The 9,587-nt window shown below is 41.0% G+C and overlaps 1 protein-coding gene across 3 annotated transcripts in view; it reads right to left on the reverse strand.

Moving 5' to 3' along the window:
• The window catches only part of ATG5 (autophagy related 5), a 226,154-nt gene extending 224,207 nt beyond the window's left edge, over positions 1–1,947 (reverse strand). For 2 of the 3 annotated variants that reach the window (XM_049898369.1, XM_049898352.1), the window contains exon 1: positions 1,679–1,947. The gene's annotated coding sequence lies outside the window, so the exon portion shown is untranslated. The remainder of the gene's footprint in view (positions 1–1,678) is intronic. The other variant, XM_049898379.1, reaches the window with a different exon arrangement.
• Between the last annotated feature and the right edge of the window lie 7,640 nt (positions 1,948–9,587).

A 9,587-nucleotide genomic window follows, 5' to 3' on the forward strand; every position in this document is an offset into this window, starting at 1 on the left:
GCTCAGTAGCTTGAATCCTTGGAAACCCTATGGTACGACAGTTCTACTCTGTCCTACAGGGTCGCTATGAGATGGAATCAACCGGATGGCAACAGGTCCACTATAACCACCCTGATCTAAGATACCCTGACCTTTAACTGCAGTGGCCTACTAACAGGTCTCATTATTTCTACCCATGCTCCATACAATCACCATAACAATCAGAAAGATCCTTTTAAAACACAAATCAGATCAGTTTACTCCTTTACTCAAAATTCTCCCATCTCATTGAAAGCACTTAAAAATCAAAGTTCTTAAAAAGTCCTACAAGGCCCTATATGACCTGGCCCCATCTCACTAACTTTCAGATCTGATTATCTACTACCTCTTTCCCTTTTCCAGTCAAACTAGTTGGTATGCACCTGCCTCAGGGCCTTTGTGATTGCTCTTCCTATGTCTGATGGTTTTTTCCACTGATACCAACATGGCACCCTTCTTTGTTACTTTTAGGTCTCACCTCAAATATCTTCTTTTTGGAGACCACCACTGCAATTTCCTACCTACACCATCAGCGTTCCCCATTCTCCTTCTCTGCTTTACTTTTCTCTATAGCAATTCTCACCACTGACACATAATTTATTTTTGTATTAATGTGTTCTTTGCCCCTCCTGGGACGACGTGAACGTCATGATGGCAAGAATTTTTTTCTTTTGTTCACTGTTTTCTTTATCTGTTTTGTCCAGCACTCCCGCACACTACAGACACTAGATATTTGTTAAATTAATCAAGCCGATCCACACCTGAAGTGTTCACATTATTCTAAAAATCCATAACCATTCTGTCCATCTGTCCCCAATTTTAAACAGCATACCTTTGACAATCAAAGCACATGTTCAAATCTAGTGTAAAACTCTTCTCAACCACTACCCTCAGCCCAAACACACACCCTGACTTTCAAATTCAAAATTCAACCAGCAACTTCCTCTGAGGAAATTACACATAGTTCAGTTCAGATCCAAACACTCTCCAGTCCCAAGCAATCAAGTGAATTCTGGAAGGCCTTGAAAAGTTCAGTTGCTGTTTGGTGGCCCCTGGGTTCTGATTCTTGCTGAAAACATGCAGTGTCTTCCCAAGCCTCAGAAAAATCTAGAACCAACCCAGATTCCCTAGGTTCCTGAAGTTTAGTGTCACTTGAAAATAACCTGAAGTATAACTAAAGTACGTGAAAGTGCTTTGCCAAAAGAAAATGGCTTTGCTAACATTAAATATTTTTAATAAAATGACACTTAATGATTGCCGTTGAAAATATAAATTGGAGGAAATATCCACCCAGTTAGATTAGATAGAATCAGACTGCACTATAAACCAATTACAGTTTGAATAAGTCCTCCACAAATAAATGGAGGTCCTGGACTGAACGCTAGAGTCTGCGATAAAACACTGGGTTTCCTACCTTAGTCAGAGACAGACATATTCCCCTAGAGACTTCGCAGGCCACACCCTCCGGCCAGCCCCAGAGCTCCGGAGGCTGATTCTCGCCAACCCCACCTCGGCCCGGGGAACCACCTTCACCCGCCATCACCACCCAGAGGAGCGCTCCCCTAGCCGGCCAGTCGCCCCTTCTTACCACACCTACCCGGCCCCTCCCCAGTCCTCCTCCAGTTATTTCCTCTAACTGGGAGACACACACACCCCCTACCCGAAGTGCCGGCTCCTTCTCCGGCTTGCTGCACCAGCGGAGACGCCTGGGTCCCGGACGCTGGCAAGGAGGCAAGGCTGGTTGCCACACACAGTACCCGCAGAGGCGCTCTAGCTTGGAGTCCCGAGAGCCCGCGCAGCCGTAGAAGGCACCGGCGCGGAGATTGGAGCCGAGCTCTGCTGCACTTCCGCCCTCCGGTATCAAGAGATTACAGCCAGCAGCGCCGCGGAGTCTTGGAAGCCCACGGCAAGTCCAGTCACCCTCGGCGCCCAGAGATGACGTCACTAGACCTCACATGGCCCGCACTCCTGCCTCGGAGTTTTACCCAACCCCGCGAAGGCCTTATCCACGCTTGAGCATGCGCGGGTGGAGGGAGCTGCTCGAATGTGGGGTGAAACTCCTGGCAAGTTTACAGTTTCTACTCTCTTCAGAGAGTCTCGCGCCTGTGGTGTAGTCATTGGAGTGTGAGGAAGTTAATGTAGCAGTTCTATAAGAGCAGTAAGTTTTAAATATATTGAGACATTTCCTCACTAGAGATTGATTGAAGCATCTCTTTCTTCCTGGCATCACATAATACTGACAAAACGTTGGTTTTCAAAGTGTTTTCACATCCATTGTTTCATTTGTTGCTCTTTGTCAGAGCAAAGGCAAGCAGTAAAAGCCGCATTTAACAGAAGAAGACTAAAATATGAGTACAGGAGCTCTCCTACCCATCCAATAGTGCATATCTCTATCTTCCTGTATATTTCCTATATCCAAAAATAACAAGCAATTAATAAACTTGCTTCTCAATAGTGTTTGAATTGGATCTACCCGGAAGTCTTACCAGCCATTTAAGGTTCTCCTCTTCATCACACATCCCATGCAACGTAATGCGCTGCATACTAAGTAAATACTCTACTGAGACGCAAAACAGATTCCTGATCTTTGGGAAGATTAGGAAAATCCTAATAGTAGCTAGCAGAATTCTTAAAAAAAAAAAAAAAAGAATCTTCTTGGAGGTTGACTAGTCCAATGTTTTTCAAACTGTGAATCACAATACACTGGTAAGTCATCAAATCAATTTAGTGACTCTTGCCTGACATTTTAAAATAATCAAATAGAAAATACCAGCTCACTTCATTTGTGTTAAGAGTAAATATTGTTTCCTGAAAATTTATTTCAGTATCTGTTGATGTACAGTGGGTAGGAATGTGAAATACATTTCCTAGAATGAGTAGCAGCCAAACAGAAAGTACTCTGTATGCTGCTGTGATGCTCTCAAATCCTGTTGAGGTAAAAGTTGCTATTACACTTTCAAAATACATAATACATTCATAATATGAACTTAGAAATATGCTTACCTTTGTGAAGCTCTTTGACATTACCTATAAATCATTAGAAATCTGTAAGTCATTAGAAAGTTATTTGTAAAACTTTTATTGTGCTTTAGGTGAAAGTTTACAACTCAAGTTAATTTCTCGTACAAAAATTTATACACATATTGTTATGGGACACTAGTTGCAATCCCTGTAGTGTGACAGCATGTTCCCCCTTTCTACCCCGGGTTTTTCATGTCCATCCAACCAGCTCCTATCCCTTTCCGGTTTATCCTTCCTCTGGACAGGAGCTGCCCATTTGGTCTCATCTATCTGCTTGAACTAAAAAGCACAATCCTCACAAGTATTATTTTATGTTTTATAGTCCAGTCTAATCTTTGTCTGAAGAGTGGGCTTCAGGAATGGTTTAATTCTGGGTTAACAGAGCATCCAGGGGCCATGGCTTCAAGGGTTCCTCCAGTCTCAGACCATTAATTATATGAATTTGAGTTCTACACCATACTTTTCTCCTGCTCCCTCAGGGATTCTCTGTTGTGCTCCCTGTCAGGGTGGTCATTGGTGGTAGCCAGGCACCACCTAGTTCTTCTGACCTCAGGCTGATGGAGTCTCTGGTTTATGTGGTCCTTGAACTTAGGCATAAAAGCATGTGAAGAATGTGGTAAACAACTTGACTTTGACTAGGCATGCTGTGATAAAGGAAGACATAACATAGTTAATCTTTGAAAACTATCCTTGAGACATAGATCTAAATGACCTCCCTAATCTCTAACCTTCGATTAAAAATGACATTTGACTAATCTGTAACACTGGAGAAAAGACACTACGTACTAGTCTTTGATGTCATACTGGCACTTATTGTGTGAGGCCAAGGTGAGAATTTCACATATGAACCCTGAATTTCTGCTCACTTACTGAGTGAAGGCAGAGGCAAAGGGATGTTTCTCTAGTCTTACTCTCCGAAGACCGAGGGCCTGCTGATACTGCCCGCCCCCATTTCACCTCCTCTGAATTTGAGCCTTGGCCAACCCTTCCTCCTGAGACCTCTTGTTAAAGGTAAAAAGTCTGAAATCTAAAGATTTGGATTCTAACCATTTAACTAACATTGTAATTGTTAACACAGATTCTTCGGTTCTAAATGAAAGTTGTGAGGTCTTGTGTGCCTTCCCATGACTACCTTGCAATAATCTAAAGAGTTATGCTTGACAAACTGGAGTATCTCTCTACTAATTTTCTAAGATAAAATCGTACATGACAGAAAGCCACAGATCTAGTCCACTCCACCCACTCAAAGCAGAAATCTCCTTTACAACATTCCTACAGTCATTAGCCTATCCAAGAATGCTCCTGGGATGAAGGTGCACCATCTTCCCAATGGCAGCCAAAACTACATGGGATTTACTTTGGAACGTATCAAAATATAAGAGGGACTGATGGATGGATAGAGGGATCCCAAAACCAACACAGTGCCATCGCATAGATGGATATATATGTGAAAAAGCAGGTAGAGTAAAATGTTAATGGTAGGATCTAGGTGGTAGGTATATGGCAATCACTGTAAAATTCTTTCAGCGTTGTTGTATGTTTAAATATTTTCCTAAGAAAATGTTTTGTTTTTTTTCCAGGGGAGACTCTGTATGGAGAACCTTATATATGAAGAAAGTAATTACAGTGAGTTGAAATTCAGCTTCCTGTAACCTTTAGGAATTTACCCTGTTTTCTTTCTTTTTGTGTCTGTTCCTGCCTCCCTCCTGCCTACAGTCACATGAAAATGACCGTCTTCTAAAAGACGGATCTTAAATATGAAAAAAATAGCTCTCATGCCCCATAACCCACTGAGGGATAAACATTCTCAGCTCTTTCAGGCATCCTTCACATGATACATCTCTCCTCTGGATATGGTCCAGTTATCAACGTTCCTATTAAATATTTGTTCTACTCAGGACTTTGAACTGGTTCGTTCTGTTTCAAACCCCTGCTAAGAATTTGCATTTCTAACAAGTTCCCAGGTGATACTAGTGCCGCTTGTTAGGGACTAATTTGGAGAACCAAGAGTAGAGCAGTGGTTCTCAAAATTTATTATACACAAGATTCACCTGGGATCTTGTTAAACTATAGGTTCTGATTCAGTGTATCTGGGGTGGAAATTCAAATTTGAACCAGAACAAACTGGTTCAAAGCCCTGGTTCTACCCTTTGCCATCTGATGATTTTGCTCCTTGAGCAAAAATTTTGAAACTAGAGGAATTCTAAATTTGTTCTTTGTCATTTCCATTTGTTAACATTATACTTTCTGTCCCAGTCCATGAAATTGTATCTTTTTTATTTTTTATTTTTTAATTTCCTGTGAAGATAACTTTTAAAGAGCTCTTTTTGGTGGACTGTATCATTTTACCCAAGGCACAGCTCATTCTGGGTGACTCTTAGCAGCTATTTGACTGTCATTCCTCTTCCCCCGCATGTGAACTTGCTCATAAATCCGCACTTTCACCAAAAGTCAAATACACAAGTCCTCCAAAATTCTGGGTTCAGTGGAGAGACTTCAGAAAAGTTTCCATCAATAGTATGCTGTCTTTGGTTCCTCACCGTAATAGTTTGCAGTTGTAAAATTCGGCTTTTATTTTTATATACTTTACAATGTATAGGAGCCCTGGTGGCAGAATGGTTAAGAGCTTGGCTGCTAACCAAAAGTTGGCAGTTTGAATCCACCAGCCACTCCTTGAAAACCCTATTGGGCAGTTCTACTCTGTCCTATAGGGTTGCTATGAGTCAGAACTGACTTGATGGCACATAACAATAACACAGTATATAAGACTCAAAGCTATGGGGTCATAACTTTCTTTGCTTTAAATTTAATTAAACCTGCTTTCCTAAAATCTGGGGGTACCCCAGCCACCCCTACAAACTCTAGCATGCCATTATTTCCTGCCCCTATGTATAAGTTTTCTCTATCTGTTCTCTTTTATCTCCATCCTGCTGATTTCAGAGGATGAGTTAAGCCAAACGTTATTCTTCTGCCTAAGCTCTAGCTCCTTTGACTGTGCTCTATCAATTATTTCGTCTCCCAGATTTCTCTCAGAACTAGTTTCCTTCTTCAGCTTATAAATATGCTCAAGTGCTCTCCCATCCTGCTAAAATCCTTCCTTTAACCTTCATCAACGTTCGTGGAAGCAGCAGTCAAGAAATTAAACAACGTATTGCATTGGGTAAATCTGCTGCAAAAGACCTCTATAAAACTTGAAAAAGCAAGGTGCACCTGACCCAAACTCTAGTCTCTTTAATTGCCTTATATGCATGCCAAAATTGGATAGTGGAAAAGAAAGAAGAATAGATGCATTCAAAATAAAAGTGTTGGCCTGTATGTATATATATATATATATATATATATATATATATATATATGTATGTATATTGAATATACCGTGGACTGCCAAAAGAAGGAACAAATTTTTCTTAGAAGTAATAAAACCAGAATGTTCCTTAGAAGTGAGGATGGTAAGATTTCGACTTGCTTACCTTGGACATGGTATCAGGAAAGATGAATTACTAGAAAATGACCTCATGTTTGGGTAAAGCAGAGGGTCAGTAAGAATGAAAGAAACCCTCAGTGAGGTAGACTGACACAATAGCCACAACAATGAACTTGGACATACCAGCCACCATGGCATGAAGGTGATGCAGGACCAGGCAACATTTCTTTCCATTATACATAAGGTCACCGTGAGTCAAAGCCAACTTAACGACAGCTAACAACAACCGTCATCACTTCCTACCTGAACTATTTGAATAGCCTCTTACCTGACCTTCCTGCCTCCAGTCTTGCTCCATTTGTCCTAGACACCATCTGTTTTTCACTTTGATTTCACTGAGAGTGCACTATTTAAAACGCACCCTAACCCCATCACTCTTCTACTTAAAACCTTTTAGTGAATCCTTCTGTACAAACTCCAAGTTTCTTGGTATGATAAACAAGGCCCTTGATGACCAGTTCCTTCTTTCTAGCCTTATTTCCAGGTACTCCCTGCTTTGTACTTTAAAGTCCAATATTATCAAACATTTTGTAGTTCTGTGACTTAGGCTATTTCATGCTTCTATACTATTGTTCCTGCTGTTCCTGCTGCCTAAAATGCTATCTCCCAGCAGCCCAATTGCCACATCCCTTTTTCCTTCCATGGTGCATACTCCACTCATTCCTCAAGACTCAGTTAGGTGTTGACTTTTCCAGAAAGCTTCCCCCGAAACATCCAATCTGAGCTAGGCTGCCTTCCATGGTTTCCTTGTTGTTGTTGTTTTAACCCTAATACCCAGTATGGGGCACTGACGGTTCAGTGGTAGAATTCTCACCTTCCATGAATAGGTTTCAGCAGAGCTCCCAGACTAAGTTGAACTAGGAAGAAAGGCCTGGCAATCTACTTCTGAAAATCAGCCAATGAAAACTCTACAGATCAGAATGGTCCGATCTGAAACCAATCATGGGTTGGTGCGGCAACGGGCAATATTTAATATCATGCATGAGGTCGCCACAAGTCAGGGCCAGCTCGATGGCAGCTAACAACCACAACAACAACAACGCCTGGCACAATAGCTGGCGTTCAGTAAATGTTCACTGACATAAACTAAGCGGAACATGGGCTTTCTCCCATGTTACTTTCATCTTGCATACTAAATAAGTCCTCATAGCTAAAGTTAGGTTAGAAAGTGGTAGTTCCCGTTGTTACCTCCTCAATTTCTGAGATAAAAATTATCAGCAGAAAAAGTTGAGAGTAATTGAGAGGCACTGCCTTTAGTAGAGCAGGACTCCAGCAGATGCCTGTCGTTGAGGGCCTCCACAACTACTACATCCTGTCTCAGTGCCAGTTTTCTGATCCGTGTTGGGAAGGCACTGCTGTTTCTTCCATCTGGCTGCTCATTCTCTAGTGCCTTCCCAGAACAAAATTTTTTTATCTATCCTTTTATCTCTACTCAAATCATGTCTCCCCCTGTAGGACAGAAACTTCTAGAAAGCAAGGACTAATTCCTACATCCACCTGTCAGTTCATTGTACTTTGGTAGCTTGTATGTTGCTATGATGCTAGAATGATGCCCTTGGTATTTCAAATACCAGCAGGGTCACCCATGGTGGACAGCTTTCAGCAGAGCTTCCAGACTAGGAAGAAAGGCCTGGTGATCTGCTTCTGTAAAGATTACAGCCCCCCCCCCCCAAAAAAACCCTGTGGAGCAGTTCTACTCTGTAACACATGAGGTCGCCATGAATCGGAGTTGACTTGATGGCAACAGATTTACTTCTGGTTTTTAGGAAGTATGATAAAAATGAGATATCATTCATGAAATTCACAGTATTTAACATATGAAGATTGGCTAACATATTTTAGAGATTTCCCCAAACTTGCATGAACAGAGTACAGGAATCCAAGGAGCCTGTGGCTTCATTCCAAAATTTTCTTATGTCTTCTATAAGGGTTGTAGAATTTAGCCTCAAGAATGGTGTCACATCTGCCTTAAGTGAACCTATCTTGCAAGGAGATAGTGAGAGCACCTTAAAGAGCAGTGAGCTGGGCTTTCATCTATCTTACAGAACGGGTTGAATGAACTGTTTTGTTTAATAAATGTCTGCATGCATATCAGAATTTGAACTGAGATTTGCTTCTAGTATAATCTCATATCCAGATTATAAGGAGCCCTGGTGGCACAGTGGTTAAGAGCTAAGCTGCTAATCCGAAAGTTCAGCAGTTCGAACCCACCAGCCACTCTGTGGGAGAAAGATGTGACAGTCAGCTTACGTAAAGATTTCAGCCTTGGATCAAAAGGGAATTAAAAAATTCCTAGAATTAAATGAGAATGAAACACACATACCAAAACCTTTGGGACACAGCAAAGGCAGTGCTCAAGGTGAATTTATAGCAATAAACATACACATCAAAAAAAGAACAGGCCAAAATCAAAACGTTAGAACTACAACTCAAACAAATAGAAACAACAAAAGAAGCCCACAGCCATCAGAAGAAAGAAGATAATAAAGATTAGGGCAGAAATAAATGAACTAGAGAACAAAAACAAAACAAAACAAAACAATAGAATCAATGAGACCAAAAGTTGATTATTTGAAAACACCAACAAAATCGATAAATCAAAACTGACAAACTTTTGGCCAAACTGACAAAAGAAAAATAGGAGAAGTAAGTAACTCACATAAGAAATGAGGTAGGGGATATTACAACAGGCCCAACGGAAAAAAGGATTATAACAGAATACTATGAACAGTTGTACCGCAAAAAATTTGAGAACCTAGAGGAAATGGACAAATTTCTAGGAACACGCTACCTACCAAAACTAACACAAGCTGAGACAGAAAACCTGAACAGACCCATAACCAGAGAAGAGATTGAAGAGGTAATTTTAAAAAACTCCCTGGATGACTTCAGAGGTGAATTCTACCAAACATTCAGAGAAGAGCTCACACCAATACTACTCAAATTATTTCAGAACATAGAAAAGGAAGGAATACTCTCAAATTCATTCTATGAAGCCAGCATAACCCTAATACCAAAGGCAGGCAAAGACACTGAAGAAAAAAAAAAAAAAAGAAAATTACAA

Source organism: Elephas maximus, chromosome 1, assembly GCF_024166365.1.
Source record: "Elephas maximus indicus isolate mEleMax1 chromosome 1, mEleMax1 primary haplotype, whole genome shotgun sequence".
Taxonomy (NCBI): Eukaryota; Metazoa; Chordata; class Mammalia; order Proboscidea; family Elephantidae; genus Elephas; species Elephas maximus.